General features: G+C 37.8%; 1 pseudogene; it reads right to left on the minus strand.

The window, feature by feature from the left end:
- Positions 1-7,458: 7,458 nt before the first annotated feature.
- Positions 7,459-17,900, minus strand: part of LOC110320157 — a 37,175-nt pseudogene continuing 26,733 nt past the window's right edge.

Here is a 17,900-nt window from a genome sequence, read left to right on the forward strand (position 1 = left end):
AAAGACCCCACAGAAACAAATCTTTTAGGATAGGGTACAGAAAGAACCGAAGAGGAAACTTGGCTGCTTGCCCACTTCCTTTAGTGTAATGTGGTCTTTGGAATTCTTTGGCATGTTTTGCGTTAAGTCACTAGAAGTGAACCAAAACTATTTTGCTAGGTTAGGTGGCTCAAAACCAGTCTCTGGCAGCAGTGAAGGTGACGCTGGAGGAGAGCCTCTGTGGAGTTCAAACATTCAAAACCTTTACAACAGTGCCTTAGCACTGCTGAAAGCATGTTCATGTTGACACCAAGTTCAGGTCCCTGTTCAAATGATTTTATGATCTTGCCTCTGCCTCAAGTGATCACTTGTCCACACTAAAAAACTGAAGCACTACACTTGACATTTTTTTTAAAACACCAGTAGTCCAGAGAGTTGTGTTTGAGATATGCTTACTGCTGTATGAAAATATTCTTGAGCAGTAACACTTATTGTAGGACAGGAGGACCTTGTTCATTTGCTGTGAAAGAGGAAAGAGCTCCATGGCTGGAGGTGATGGGCTCAGAGAAACATGAGCCCAAATCAAGGGTTCCTAACAGGTCCAAAGTCAAAAGGTACTTGCTAGGTTCAGTCTACCTGTCTCAAAAAAAAAATTCATAATTTCAGATAATTTTATTTTCTCTTTTCAAGAATAAGCCAACTATCTGGCTGTTGACTAGAAGTGAGGCAAAGTCTCAACTTAGCAACCTCCTGTGCCTAGCTTCTCTCACAAGCCTGGCACTCATTATGGTTTATTCCATTACCTATGTGTGTTTACTCATCATTTACTGGACCAGGAAACAACATATGCATTGCCCTGGGGGGGGTTAACATGTTATATAGTAGGTATTTGAGAGAGAGACAGAGACAGAGACAGAGACAGAGAGACAGAGAAAGTTCCTACTGGCCTTGGAGCTGTAGACAAGCTTCCAAGTCCCCAGGCCACACCTAGAACTGTTTTATGGGTGCTGTTTTTTTTGTAGGTATTCTGAAAAGTGGGTGCTATGGGCCCTTCCCTATTCACAGCAGGAAATGGAAGCTGGATGCTCTTCAGAGGACACAGAATGATAGGAGTGTTTTACTTATCTAAAACCAACACACTAACTCCTAAGCTGTCTTCTCCAGTTTAAAGACTTTTCTTGTTTTGTGGTGATGCTGGTTTTTAATACATAAAAGACCTGAACATGGTTTTGAATTCTAATCCAAGAAAATGCCAAGTATGTCAAACCGTCTCTGTTCTTCTAGTCCTGAGTGTAGTGGGATCAAGCTTGTCTTGCTTCCGCCTCCAGCTTCACTCAGCTTTTGGATATCTTCCTTTTCACGGATGTCTCTGCACTCCAGGAATCTGACAACTCACATCCAGGACCTTCTTGTGTTCTCCCTTCTCCACATATTCTTTCAGTATACCATACACATATCATTATGCAAACTCACATACATAGAAATGCAACTACTTTATTGTAATCAATATAAGTTCTCTTTGAATTCCCCTTTTGTTTGAAATAAGGAAAGTTAGTGGAAATCAAGACTACATAATTCTCAAGACTCCAGAGAGAAAAAAAAAAACCATTTCAAGACAATTACAAAAGAACATAGAACTTCTTGTTGACTCCCCCCAAAAGCCACAAAGAAGTCCTGGCCACACCCATGAAAATAACCCGAGTCAATCTTACACTTTTTCTTCCATTCCCATGGTCATGTCTAAAATAAAAACTGGCTTCCATATTACATGCCATAGGGAGAAGACTCATTAGCCTCTATATACCGTTTTCATTGTGCCCTAGTCTGTTTTCTCTTGTGATTAGATAATACCAAGAAGCAACTTGGGAAGGAAAGGATTAGTTTCAGTTTGCCTGCTACAGGGAAGCAAAGGCAGGAACCTAAAGACATGAACTGAAGCAAGAGCAAGGTGGATGAACTGAAGCAATTCCACATGGTCGAAGGCTGCTTACTGGCTGGCTCCCCACAGCTTCCTTATCCTGTTTCCTTACAGAATCTAAGATGACCTGCTGAGCAGTGGCACTACTCATATGGGTTGGGCCATTCCTCATCAATCATCAGACAAGAAAGTACTTTGCCAATCTAATCTAATTGAGACAATTTCTCAATTGAGTTTCTCATTGAGTGACTCTAGTTTGTGTCACAGTGACAAAAAAATTAAGAAGCCCTGTGGTATCTGTTTTAAAAAGTTAGTTTCTCTAACCTTTCATCATTGAGCCAACAAGTTATCTTTCTGGGCCGTTAGGCTCTTGTGCCTTGTAGTAATGATGCTCCTGGAGACAAGGAAAGAATTTAGAACTACATCAGTCTTGCCCTCAATCTCTCACCAAGCAGAATGCTTCCCTTAGACATGGGTTTCAAGAGAAATATAGAACTCTGTGAAAATCTGTAGCATATATGTGTAGTTTCCTTTTGGCTGCTCCCCACTCCCTTTGCTGTGCATCTTTGACTTGTCTAGGAGATTAACATGCAGTCAAGATTTTTGGTGTCCAGACAATTAAGCCATGAAAACCATTAAGCTAGCCTATTCTTAGTTTTCTCTGAAAGAAGGACTATCCAGCAACAGCATTAGGTAAAAAGTTAAACGTGGGCAATGAAAATGGTAATGAACATTTAGGAAAAATGAATCAGTAGATCAATACATTCTCCAGCTACATATTATATTTCTACGATTGTGAAGAATGTATATATAAATGTCCAGGGGTCACAAAATTTCAATAGTCTGTGTCATCATTAGAAACAACAATATTAGCTTAATAAGCATATAAAGTTTGTACAATTAAAGTGTGCATGTAGTGACTACCTTGCACCATTGTGTTATCCCTTTAAAAGGAGTCATGTTAATTGACTCATGTTAATTGACTCATGTTAATTCAATAATTCCAAGAAGCTCATCTTCCTACTGTTTCTAGCAGAGAGGGAATTAAAGAGGTATAAAGAGTTGAGACATACAATCACACAAAGGAGTCACAAATCCAAATTGAGGATGGGAATCAAGTGGTTGTAGAGCCTCCCTCTGATCCAGTGCTGTCTCTCACCTCCCCATGGAGGGCTTAGACTTTTATCTTTTTTTCTTTATTATTATAATTTTTTATTAGATATTTTCTTTATTTACATTTCAAATGCTATCCCAAAAGTTCCCTATACCCTTCCCCCACCCCTGCTTTCCAACCCACGCACTCCCACTTCTTGGCCCTGGCATTCCCCTGTGCTGGGTCATATAAAGTTTGCAAGACCAAGGGGCCTCTCTTCCCAATGATGGCCGATTAGGCCATCTTCTGCTACATATGCAGCTAGAGACACGAGCTCAGGGGGTACTGGTTAGTTCATATTGTTGTTCCACCTACAGGGTTGCAGCCCCCTTCAGCTCCTTGTGTACTCTCTCTAGCTACTCCATTGGGGGCCCTGTGTTCCATCCAATAGCTCACTAGATATGCACTCAATGATAAGCAGATATTAGCCCAGAAACTTAGAATACCCAAGATACATTTTGCAAAACACAAGAAAACCAAGAAGGAAGACCATCTTGTGGATACTTCATTCCTCCTTAGAATAAGGAACAAAATACCCATGAAAGGATATACGTACAGAGACAAAATTTGGAGCTAAGATGAAAGGATGGACTATCCAGAGACTACCCCATCCGGGGATCCATCCCATCATCAGCCACCAAACCCAGATACTATTGCCCATACCAGCAAGATTCTGATGAAGGGACCCTGATATTGCGGCATCTTGTGAGGCTATGCCAGTGCCTGGCAAACACAGAAGTGGATGCTCACAGTCAGATTTTTATCTTGATGTAATTCTTATACTCAGGCTGTTGGTAATATGGAATGAATCTCAGAGCAAATATTAGCAAGGCAAGACTTGTAACATTATGTCAATTGCTAATCACTACCTTTTCCTCTCAAAGCTTTAAATGACTTACTTATTTTTCTAATATATTTCACATATATAATTTATATATATTAACTATCTCTTATTGGTTATTAACATGTCTAAAACTATTTAGAATAGCAACAGAGAAAACTATAACTTAAGATTATATATTACATATACATTAAATAGTCATATATATTAATCCATTTTCACAAAACTTTATAAAATGCATCAAAGGTCTTTTCATGACATGACATTAAGGACACGCATGCCCATAGAGCTCTTGTTTGCAGGCTCCTCAGTTGTCAGTATTCATCAATGGTTATAGCTTTGTTTCTTAACCCAAAGAGAGTAATTGGGTCATATAATTCCCAAATTAACATTTCTTGTGAACATTCTTCCTGTTCAGTCTTTTAAATAGTACTTTACACAAAATTCATAGCTAGGAAATCAAGCTAAGACTGTCCATTCAATTATTTTAACATCTAATTAAAATAGGAGAGACATGCTGGGAAACTCTGGAAATGGAGTTGTGCTGGCCTGATATTCCTATGAAAATGACCCCAGGTAACAAGATCCCTGAGGAGAAAAGCCCCCACAGCCTCACAACCAGCCCTGGTAAAGCAGCCTAATGGAGAGTGTGCATAGGCACCCAGGGATCTGAGGCCACGGGTCCCTTAATCTTTGATTTGCACTTAGCTGCAGGCACACTATAGGCATCTCTTCATGAGGTAAACATGAAAATACATTGCTCTCAGCCACAGCAGCAATGCTGTTTGCTGTGTGGAGTTGTATAATAGGAAAGGAGAAGGTTAAAGATTTCTCCTTTCAATGTCTTAATAACACATTATGACCACTGTTGTTGGTAAGGCATTTTTTCCTCAGAAGTTGCTACAGTAGGTAGATCAAAGTTTCCACTTAAATGGATATTTCAGAACTGAAAAGATGATTTTGTTGGTAAAGTATATGTTTCATAGCACAAGGACCTCCAAGTGTGATCTTCCCAAACCCTATGTAGCAAAGCAGAGAACCATGGAACATATTTGAGATCCCAGTGGTGGTCAAGTAAGACCACCATGTTCCTGGGGCTACCTAGCCTACTTGGCAAATCCCAAGTCATAAGAGACCCTACATATATATGTAAAAAAACATATGTGCCTGAAGAATGATACCCTCTGTCCTCCACATGCATTTGGCACACATGCATATACATATACATGAAGATACACTTTTCAATATGCACATATATTCATATAAATACAAAATGGATATGTTAAGTATATTATAATGGGGCACTTTACACTTCATTAATTTAAAAATATATTCATTTTGGTCAAAGCAAGAATTCAGAAAGTCCTTTAGAGGGCCTTTTTTTTTTTTTATTCTACTTATTTGATCTTAAAGTCACACTTTATTAAAAATATAAGTATGAGAACTAACATCTATTTCCTCATGGTGACTGATTCTCATAACCTGGTCTTGGCACCATTACTATCTCTCACACTTTAGGAGTCAACTTGGATTTGTAAATAAATTGACCTGTCTAGGCTAAGAGATCTGAATAAGTAAAAGAGGAGACAGAGTTTGGTTCTAATGCCTTCCTTTTGGTCCTCCAGTATCCTTCTTACTTTCTTACACATAGAAAACACTCTTCTCCTCCTAATGGGGCAGGGTAGGAATCACATCCTGTTCCTGCAGCCATACGTTTAACTTTGCTTTCTTGAAGCTGAATTGTGCATGAACACTCAAAAGCATGGTCAAGTTACAGTACACTGAGATAGATATGCCATCACCATCCCTTGTGGGGTTTGCCCTTTCATTTTTTTCTGATCCATAATCCTTCCCTCATTTCTCATTTCTTTTTATGACTGTGTTCTCATTCATCTTTTTTTTTTTTTGCACTAAAGTCAGCAACATCCTTTTAGAATCAGACTTATGTATTGACTCCAAGACTTGCTGACTCCATGGCAGTCTACTCTGTGGCTAACTATTCCATGGTTATCTTCCTGGGAATTGTGCCTGCTGAAGCATCACAGACTTTTCGTAGGTCATACAAACCAGAAGGAATCTTATGCATCCTGTGAATGCAATCTTTCTAGGTGAGTGCTTCTAGCCCAAGGTTCATTGGGCAGAGGTTTCCCAAATCTTGACAGGAAGAATAATTTCATCTATGACCTCAATTGTTGCAAGATTTTCCCTGTCTAATCACATTAGGGCAGTGGGAGGCTTGTGATTGAACAGGAGAAGGGAGGTGGAGCGAGGAGTTGAGACAGAGAGAGAGAGAGAGAGAGAGAGAGAGAGAGAGAGAGAGAGAGAGAGAGAGAGAGAGAGAGAGAGAGAGATCTCGGGAGGAGAGAGATGACCAGACAGAGGCTGACATGGTGTTATCAAAAGGTTAGAATAATTGGGTTAAAGCTTTATCCTTATCATTTGGCTCTAGAATTATTGTATTGGCATCTTGTAAATTGTGTTATTATTGATATATAAATCTGATTGGCTAGTTAAACATTAAGAATTTTGATTCTACCAGGTAATTAGCTGTTGAGATGCCTAACCAGTGGTATGTGGGACGTTGTGTGAAAGTGAGAGGAACGGGGTTAGGGTGCATCCGACAGATGGCCTGGTGAGAGCCATGAGGCCTCACAAGGCTGGTGAGTTGGCAGGCCAAGAGACCTAGTGAGTGAGATCACCTGGCACAGGGTTTAGCTCTAGATAATTGTTGTCAGTGGCGGCAGGAGCATGGGATCATGGCCTGGCCCCACAGGTAGGTTCATTTTTTAATATTTTCCACCACAATCAATGTCTCCAAAGATCAAAGTCTGCTTTGCTTTCAGCTGCTAAGAAAAAGACAAAGACAGGATGGCCAGACTGTAGCGACTACAGCTCTTCTACTCAGTCTGAGAAAATTTAGAAAGATTACATATTACCAGGACCATTCTAATGCCATCCTTGTTGATCTCCAATATGTTTTCATCTGTCTTTCACATATACAAAGTATATTCCCCCTTTGATGGAACAGTGGGAGCCACTTAGTTGTTCTGTATTTAGACGTCATCTGAGATATATGTCAGATGTGTATCCTAGTACTCCAGTGTCACAAAGTGGGAAGTCCTTTTCAAACATATTCCCTTGGTACTAAAGCACACTTCTGATCACGAGTTCCTTACAGATTTACTTACTGATTTCTTTGTTTACTTTCTTTCTTTTTGAGAAAGGCTCTGTACTTATATTGTACTGTACTTGTATTATACTGTACTTTAACTGTCCTTGAATTTGTAGTCTTTCTCCTTCAGACATTTTAGTGTTGGAATTAGAGGTGTACAATACAAAACCTGGATTCCTTTGCATATTTATAGTTATTCTCTATTCTAATTTTGTAATTTTTATTTTACAATTTTATTATTTTAAACATCCATTAGTCAAATGTTGCACAGGCTCCAACTTCTGGATGGACCTAAGCTGTGCCATTGGGTTCAGAGTCCCTGTCCTACTTTCTGCCCTAGTCTGACTCACACACATAAACCAGAGACCCTTTCCATCTGGAGTATGCTTTATAGCTCAAAGCACATTGCATGGTAGCAAAAACTGAAGCCCAGGATCTCGAATTCTAAATTGTCCAAAGGCTGAAAACTCTATGGGACAAGGCATGAGAAAGCACTTGGTTTGGTCTCCAGCACTGTTTAAACCTGGAGTGGCAGTTATATCCAAGATCTCTGCATTCTGGGAGATAAAAGCAGCAAGACCAGAAGTTCAAGGTCATCTTTACATACATAGTAAGTTCAAGTCCACCCTGGGTTACTGGAGATTGCCTCAAAAAGAAAAAAATACAGAAGAAGAAAAATGATTAAAACTAACATAGCTCTTTGCTACATTATGAGTGAAGTGCATGGGTATCAGAATAACTGAAAGAAGCAAAACTCAGTGTGTGTGTGTGTGTGCGTGTGTGTGTGTGTGTGTGTGTGTGTGTGCATTATGATGCCATTTACATGAAATGTCATGAAATGTCCAGAATATATAAATCCACATATGCAGAGAGTAGAATTGAAGAGAAACATGGCGAGTGACTACTGGCATAGACGAGGTCCCATTTTAGGGAAAGAAAATGTGCTGGAATTAAATAATGCTGATTTTAGCACATTTTGTGAAACTAAAATCAGTGAACTATACCCTCTGAAAAAGTCAATTCCATGAAATAAGAATTATATCTCAATAAAACTTACATACAGAGAGAAGTAGATATAAAAATACATTTATTTTTGTCTGCTAAATCGGCAGTATTGAGGTAACACATATTCAATATTTTAAGCATCATAATGACTTAATTTTCATCTAATGAGGTATATGTTTGGTTATCATCCTATCTCTGATGTAGAATTTATATACTTTAGTAATAATACTGCCATGCTTGAAGGTTATGAAGTTGTAGAAAGAATGAGTCTAGATGTCCAAGTCTGACTTTCAGAGATCATTAGGTATGTGTTTGTAATTGGAGGGTAGAAAAATCATGGGCAGATGACTCTCCAGGTTGTCATTGAGATGAAGCTGGCATGGGGTTCCTGAAGCATTGACTCTTGGTATTAGTATGAGGTTTGTGTCCTGTCCACAGTGGAAGCGATGTAAGGTTTACTCTTTTACCCTCTGTTTGGGTTGCAAGGTCATTAAAGGGCTCTATACTCTACCCACTCTGCCAACTGTGTTACATCACCATCTTTCCAGCATTTTTTGTTTTTATACTCATTCAAACACACACAAACATATGCACACCTCATATTAGCTATACCTAGAAAGCCATCTAGCCTTTACTTGTAAAGGAAAATAAATAATTATGAGGCCGGAAAAAAAATCTCATTTTTTCATGAAAAAAAGTACAAGTACCTCTAATCCCACCTTTTAACGTCTCTGTTAGAGAACACTGCTACTCATAGTCAACACTTCTGTAACACTTTAGAATTTCATCACATTTGTATGGTGAATGCCAAAGGTAACACCTACTGCAGGAATTAGAGTCTGCTTTAATTCCAGGATTATAGAGGAATTGTAAAAATAGCACTACCATTTTTTTTTAGGTTGTTAGTATCACACATCCTAAATAATGATAACACACGTGTTTCTGTAAAAGTGTTCCTGTAAATGGAGATTGGTGAAATTGGTGTAGCAGCCTGTTTCTTGTTTTCCTTTTTTACAGAGAAAACATTGAATCTGGTTTAAAGATTAATATTCGCCAAAAGATCATCATGATTTAATTGATTTCATTTTGATTGATCGATGAATATGGGGATGATATATGACACAGAACGTCATGGACAAAATCATAGTTATATTTGATGAATTTTACAAACCTGTGCAACTAAGTTGCCAAAAGCTATTCCCCAGCAGTAACAAAACTCTGGTATGTGCTTAGAAAGAATGTTGACAACACTCCTGTGAGATATGAGGTAGAAATATTATTACAGCTGGGGAAAGAGAGGGTGGTAAGTTAAGAGACTTGTCCAAGGAGACACAATAAATTGGATGTAGTCTTTGGGAGTAACCTTGACTTCCTCTTAGACCTTTCTCTGTGATACTATGTGGCCTTTCTGAGCTGCTGGAAGTTTCCTCATTAACCTTGTATTTAATCTTCATGTTTTATGAGACCTTTTCTAGATATATAAATACAATCTTTTAAATAAAATTTCTCAGGCCACATGAATGAAAGAAATCCACTTCTAATAAAGACCAGAGAAAATCTACTATATCCACATGATATTGGAAACCCAGTACCTAATGACTTCCATCTGCCCCTAGTAACTGATTATCACATAGGTTATCACATAGCCTTACACATTACCATGATTATGTGGGACCGATGCATAAATACATTAGAACTACTAGCTAGATTTTGTGATAATGAGAGCAGTATGTGGAATATAATAGGAGCTTCAAAGATATTTTTAGTGAAGCACAGGTCAGGAACAAAATTTCATCCTAATAATAAAAGTGCTGGTTGCAAAACTCCACTTGCTTTTTTCTATGCAATGAGCTGGCCATCCAGATATTAGTTTCAGACAGAAGGAAAATGTTACTTTATATGATGCTTCACAAAGTATCTTATGGTGCCCAGTTACAACCAACAATCTTGGGTTAGTCTACTGGAAAGTGTATAATTGTAACTCAGGAATGAATGATGCTATAGCATGGTTGTAGGACTTTTTTTAGAGAAAATATCCGTTGTTGTCTGTGACCTACAACTGGTAATGTGAAGTCACAACCACATTATTAAAAGTAATCTCCTTGATTTAAAACCAACCAGTATAAAGAATGATTACACTTTGAAATACTGTTTCATCGACAGTTATATTACTATTTGAATTAATAAACTGGCATAATAATTAAGCCAATTTAGTCCATATTAGTTTGTGTTACAGTTAACCCTTTGTTAAGCTGTTACCTATTACATCTTTTTAAGCCCACTTAATCTCCAAATAATGGCAGACCTAAGGTAGATTTCTATCCACTGTGAAACAACTCCTCCGTTAGTAAGAATGATCATATCAGCACCTTTTCCAAAACAGAATCAAAGTACTTAGTTGACATGTTTTTTTTTTCTTTTCTATTTCAATCCTGTAAATTAAGTATTCTTGATTAAAGGGTCAAAACTAAAACAAAGCTACCTGATTCACACACACACACACACACACACACACACACACACGCGCGCATAGATATGTATGTGTACACATACAAAAATAATAAATAAGGAAGAAATAGCATAACTATCACACTCATTGATTTTGCAATTAAATATATGATTATGGTTTCATTTTTGGCTGCCATTTTCTGGCAGCAGTGCCACAGTCCTCTGAGTTTAGCACTTACCAGAGCTGCCCATGGTTGTTGGCTGTGTCAACATTTCATTTCTCTAAAGTTTTACTTACTTATACTTGAAGAGAACTGGTATAATTTCCTATGTATTAGGTCACATGATACAACAAAATAAGACATACCCCAAGACCTTCTATATTTTGACTTGGCATTCCTTATACCCAAGTGTAGAAATAATCCAGTCATACTTGGTAATTAGGGTTAATCAATAACTCTAGCCAATAAAATAATTTCATTCTCTGAGTATCAATTATGATGTACAAGAATCCCAAAGTGGCTTGTGTTATAATAGGGTGTTCAGGGGTCAATGAATCAGGTTATCAGGACAGCTATATCAAACTGATAGGATGTTTAACAAGATCAGTGAATTCTAGTACTGAGTCCATCTATCTCTTTTTCCTCTACTGTGAAGTCCTTTGATTAGGAGAAAAAGTAAAACTATTCTGTATCCCATTATGAGTCATTGAACATGTAGGTTCCAGAGGCATCAAATCAACACAGATCACTTTTTTTTGGAAGCAATTGAAGAGCTGCCTATTATGAACAGAAAAGACTGCAGCAACTTCAGGTAAAGAAAAAGCATGATTCTATAGCATACATGGCTGAAAAAAAAATACTTGACAAAATTTCAATTACCTCGATATTAACTATGGAGTCAGAGAGATATTTCCCAATGCTATATCAAAGGACAAACACAGATAAATATTTTAATAAAAATAATGTGTGGGACTATCTTTTAAGTCAAAATATGTTTGACAAAACTGCCCTTATTGAGACGTTTATCCTATGTTTCATTCTTCATTTTAAAAGAAGAATTATGGCATTTTCTGTGTTACTTCCATTTTAATGAGTGTTGCATGAGAGAACGTGTTTCAAACATTTATATAAGCATACAGGACAAAACTACTTTTACTCATCATTGCTGGAAGAACCAATCACATCTGCCTTGGCAACAACTGTGAAATAGTTAATGAGTGTGTGAGAAGGCTGAGGGGAAAGAGTCATCCAACCCCCCAACTGTCATGGCACACAGGTTGAGAACTCCTCTGTCTTACACATTCTGTCTCTTAACTGTCTTACAGACTTGTGGGCATGTACATTCAACAAAGTGTACAATGAAATGCTAGACCTTCTTGCAAATTTTACCTTATGAAAAATATTGTTGCTGGGGTCATAGTGGGGCACCTTTTTTTTTTTTTTTTTTTTTTTATAGTGGGACACCTTTAATCCTAGCAGTCAGGAGGCAGAGTCAGGCAAATCTCTGAGTTCCAGGTCTACAGATTTAGACTTGGTCTTCAGATTAAGTTCCAACACTGCCAAGATTATACAGATAAACCCTGTCTTGAAAACTGAAACCAAAACTAAACCAAACAACAATAACACTACCACCAACAACAACAACAAAGAAACAGAAAACAAAACCAAATTAACCTAATTAAATAAAACTAAAACAACAACAAAAGTATATTGTTATCACAGAAACTGGAATTCCCCTCAAATTTCTCTGTTTTATTTTCCTCTCCTTTTTACTTTTTTAGCATAGGTTCTTGTTATGGAATCTTTCCTGGCTTGGAACTAAATATGTGGATCAGGCTATCCTTGAATTTGCAACAATACTACTACCTCTGTTTTCCGCATGCTGGAGTTTAGTCATGCACACTGACTGTTAGTACCAGGACACTCCAAACCCCAGCCTAACTGTGTGATCCTTGACCTGTGTTGCCAGGACAAAGATCTTCAATCCCACAATGCACTTGGCTCAGTTCCCACCCCCACTGGTGTGACATCATTTTCCTTGTAAATTAGGGGATCACCCCCTCCTCTCTCTCTTCTCTTTCTCCTCTTTCTTCTCTCCCCCCTTTCTCTCTTTTCCTCTTCTCTGCCCTTCTACCTGCTTTGCCACCCCTCTATTCCTGCACAATAAACCTCTTCCATGTGGAACCACCTTGGCCTGGTCTGCTGTTTGGTTTATCTGCTCAAAATATAAAACTGACAAATTCCTTAAATCTCAAATTGTAAAATAAAGAATCCATTGGCTTGCACAAATGATGTTAAGTATGATGTTTTGTACTTGGATTTTTCCTATTTTTACCTATCTATCTATCTATCTATCTATCTATCTATCTATCTATCTATCTATCTATCTGTCTGTCTGTCTGTCTGTCTGTCTGTCTGTCTGTCTGTCTGTCTGCATGTATGTGAATATGTGCACATTTGTGTGTGTGTGTGCATAGGCTGACTCCTTTGTTAAAATGATAATTTTATAACCATGTTAAACTCCAATGAAAGATGAGTCACATTACTCAACCTCAACTAGCATTTCAAAAATTATAGAGACCAATTTTCACAGAATAGAGATTTGACAAAAAATATCTTGCTAAGGAAAAAATAAAAAAATGTTAGATGGATTTAGAGGACATTATTATCTAGGAAAGAATAGTAAACTGAAATTCTTGGAAGTTTCTTTCTTGCTCTTACCCTTTGATCTCAAAATACTTGTAGTATTTGAACTTCAGGACCCAGTCCCAAGCACATTTCTTCTCATATTCAACACTCATTTGATTCATGCAGGAATATCAGAACCTTCTGTTCACCCAAGCATGATGGTCTTCTTTAAAAATAACTAAAGATCATGAGTTGTTATCAAATGACACGTAGAAATACATCATAGAAAGCAAGGTTAAGTACTTAACTGAATGGATTATAGGAGACATTCAGACACAGACAACTTTTGTTTTGTATGTTCTCTGTCTGGTATTATTTTTAGACCCAAGAAGGAGATTAGAATTGTTTTCAATCTGGTTTTCAAAGCCAAAGTGTCAAGGAGACTAAGGTCAATGGCTTGAATCCTACTGCCTTGTAAATGGAGGTGCTGGAAGGCTGTTCTGGTGGTTTATATAAAAATCAACCCATGGACTCTTATATTTAAATGCTTAGTTATCAGGGAGTGGCAATACTTGACAGGAATTAGGAGATGTGTCACTAGCGGGTGGTCTTTGAGGTTTCAAATCCCCAAGCCAAGCACTAGGTCTCTCTCTAGCTGCTTCCTTTGAATCCTGATATAGAACTCTCAGCTACTTCTCCAGCACTATATCTGCCTGTATGCTTCCATGCTCCCTTCTATGATGATAATGGACTAAACCTCTAAAATTGTTAGCAAGCACTAATTCAATGATTCCTGTTATAAAAATTGCAATTTGTAGTGTCAAAGTTTCACAGTCCAATCCAGAACCTTTATGCACAGAAACATTGTCACATTCTAAGTTCTCTTCTTTAATGACTCATTGTTTGCAGGATGAAGTCTAAATAAATGTCTCAGGACACACAGCAGTTCTTCAACCATGGTGAAGATTATCTGCCTCATAATTTCATTCCCTATTTTAGTGCAGTATTCCTGTGCTTCAGGAGCCTTTAGCATTCATATCATTCACCTTTTGATATGATTGTGTCTTTAAGTCTCCTACTGTATTTGTATAACCTGGAACTCTTCTAAGCAAGCTTGAAAGCTAATCTCAGAAATCTTCCTTGCCCCTCAATGCATACTCTTAATTAACTAACAAATATCCCTTTTCCATGTGTTCCTCTTAACAAATGCAAATCCATGCCTATATACAACTTTTCTTACAAGTGAACCTTTGTTGGTACATCTCCAGTAGTATGTACATCATTTGTAATTCATTGATTCAATAAAGTATGCATTCATCCACTCACACATTGTTTGTAAAGTATGTATTGATTATTTTCTCCAGAGTGATGGTAAGTTAGAGATCTAAATGCTAGAACTGAGAAGAGAAGATTAGGGTGCCTAATAAACTTAGGTGAGTAATCCAGACTCTACCAGACTATGACTTTACTAAGAACATGATGTGTGTGGTGCTTTGAGTATGCTTGACTTAGGGAGTGCCACTAATTGGGGGTGTGATCTTGTTCAAGTAAGTGTGGCCTTGTTGGAGGAAGTGTGTCACTGTGGGTGTGAGTTTTAAGACCCTCTTCCTAGCTGCCTGGAAGCCAGTCTCCTAGTATCCTTCAGAACAAGAGGTAGAACTCTCAGCTCCTCCAGCACCGTGTCTGTCTGGACGTGGTCATGCTCCCACCTTGATGATACTGGACTGAACCTCTGATTGTAAGCCAACCCCAATTAAATATTGACCTTTATAAAAGTTGCCTTGGTCATGGTGGCTGTTCCAAGCAGTAAAACCCTAACTAAGACAATGTGTTACTTATTATCTGTTGTCCTTGGAGGATGAGAAACTTATTAATAGTTTTTGAATGTACTAGACTTAGTAACTTTTTGTGAACATAATATATCTATAACATTCCTGCGGCTTCAAATTTTACATTTTATGTCAGCTTTCTTGAAGATCATTGAGGTAGATGCTCATTGTTCCCAGAAAAGGCAAATACCTTCCCAAGGTCATGTGATGGTGGAATAGCAGATGAGAACTTGAACTAAGGTATATTAAATGCTTCACAAAAAGGGATTGACGGAATGAATGAAATGAGTTCATTTAAGGTCAAATCACTGTACAACTAGTACTCCTGGCAGTGCAGATAATTGTTGGCCTCAGAAAGAAGAAAGCAAAAGAACCTCAATCACCATTTCTATTATGAAGTAAGTTACAGATGGTTTATGGATCTGGAAAGTTTGAACTTTATACTGAATCAATCTGCTGTGCACCTCATTCAAGAAAAAGGGAGCTCTCTTTTCCTTAATACATTCAGGGTTTTTGTTTGTTTGTTTGTTTGTTTTGTTTTTTTTCTCTAAAGACTGGATTTGCTTCCATAGACAAAAAACTAAGTGCATGTAGTAAGCAAATATCTATTTATCTTACCCTGGTTTGTGCTCTCTAGATCTGCCCATTTCACTGCAGCTCGGAGTGTCTTGCCTGTGTGGCTTTTGCTCAGAGATCAACCCTAGAACTCATCCTATGTTCTCTTGGGGAAGCAACCTTATATAATTTCTAGAATGAATCTTTTGGCCTCTGTATTTCTTCCAGTGTCACAGCCCACAGAGCTTACTGATAGTTTCATTACAAAGAGTATAATTTTTACATGAGATCATAGCAAACAGAAACTCTACAGTTGAAAAATGTCTTTCCAGCATTTTCCCTTTAAGTATCTGAGATATCCAGAAACATTGTTTAAATAAAGTTGTCACTAAGAAAAGGAAGGCATATGGTCAGGTATTGCTTCAAAGCTGGATTTTGTAACAAACTTTTGAATTTCCTCATAATAGATGGGCTTGTTACTGTATGTAATTTCTCATTCTGTTCTCAGACATGAATATAAACATGGTATGAATACATGGAATAATATTAATAGTTTTAATAATGAATTTTCCTTGTTTGCTTGTTAAAATGGTGACTGAACTGTTAGGATTATTTCTCAAAAATACTCATTGATTTTTAAAAGGCTGTAGAATCCAGTTATGCCAGGTCATATTTTCATCTTTATTTTAACCTTCCTACATACTTTGTTGAACATTGTAGACTTAAAATGCGTATTGCTAAATAACTTTCACATAATAGGATCTAAGGAATAACCACTTTTACTCTTGACTTTGTATTTTTCCTTAGGAGGAGATCATTAATGAAACACTGCAGAAGCCCAAATTTCCACATATTACAACCAAGTAGAGGAACTTCTTTTTTTGTTTTACTTAGTTTTTGAGATTATAATCTCAACATTCTACCCCTTTCTTTCCTTCCTCCAAACCCTCCCATTTATGTCACCTTACTCAATCTCAAATTCATGACTTTCCCCCCCTTTCATTAATTGCTGCCTCGTGCTTTTAAACATATGCATATATTCTTAAATATAACGTGCTTAATCTGTCTGCCTAATTTAACTTGTATCATATTTTCAGGTCTGATCATTGATACTGGAGAACTTTAGTTTGTCTTCTCTGAGGAAATCAGTTTCTCTTATTTTCATCATCCTTTAGTTGCTCAAAGATTGTTGCTTAGATGTGGGACCTCTTTGCCTTTTTCCTGAAAGTCCCCTATACCATCCCCCACCCTGCTCCCCAACCCACACACTCCCCCTTCCTGGCCCTGAAATTGCCCTGTAGTGGGGCATATAATCTTTGCAAGACAAGGGCCTCGCCTCCCAATGATGGCCTACTAGGCCATCTTCTGCTACATATGCAGCTAGAGACAAGAGCTCTGGGGGTGCAGGTTAGTTCATATTGTTGTTCCACCTATAGGGTTGCAGACCCCTTCATCTCCTTGGGTACTTCATTAGCTCCTCCACTGGGGGCCTGTGTTCCATCCAATAGATGACTGTGAGCATCCACTTCTGTATTTGCCAGGCACTGGCATAGCCTCACAAGAGACAGCTATATCAGGGCCCTGACAGCAAAACCTTGCTGGCATATGCAATAGTGTCTGCATTTGGTGGCTAATTATGGGATGGATCTGCAGGTAGGGCAGTCTCTGGATGGTCCTTCCTTCGGTCTCAGCTCAAATCTTTGTCTCTGTAACGCCTTCCATGGATATTTTGTTCCCCACTCTAAGGAGGAACAAAGTATGCACACTTTGATCTTCCTTCTTGTGTTTCAAGTGGTTTGCAAATTGTATCTTGGGTATTCTACGTTTCTGGGCTAATATCTACTTATCAGTGAGTACATATCATGTGAGTTCTTTTGTGATTGGGATACCTCACTCAGGATGATATCATCCAGATCCATCCATTTACCTAAGAATTTCATAGAATTATTGTTTTTAATACCTGAATAGTACTCCATTGGGTAAATGTGCCACATTTTCTGTATCCATTCCTCTGTAGAAGGCCATCTGGGTTATTTCCAGTTTCTGGCTATTATAAAAAAGGTTGCGTTGAATATAGTGAAGCATGTGTCCTTATTACCACTTGGAACGTCTTCTGGGTTTATGCCCAGGAGGGATATTGCAGGATCTTCCCTTAGTACTGTGTCCAATTTTCTGTGGAACCAATAGACTGACTACCAGAGTGGTTGTACCAGCTGGCAATCCCACCAGCAAAGGAGTGTTCCTCTTTCAAAACATCCTCTTCAGCGTCTACTGTCATCTGAATTATTTTATTTTATTTTATTTTATTTTATTATTATTATTACTTTTTTTTTTTTTTTTTTTTTTTTTTTTTTTTTTTTTTTTTTTTTT

Source organism: Mus pahari, chromosome 4, assembly GCF_900095145.1.
Source record: "Mus pahari chromosome 4, PAHARI_EIJ_v1.1, whole genome shotgun sequence".
In the NCBI taxonomy this organism is placed as follows: Eukaryota; Metazoa; Chordata; class Mammalia; order Rodentia; family Muridae; genus Mus; species Mus pahari.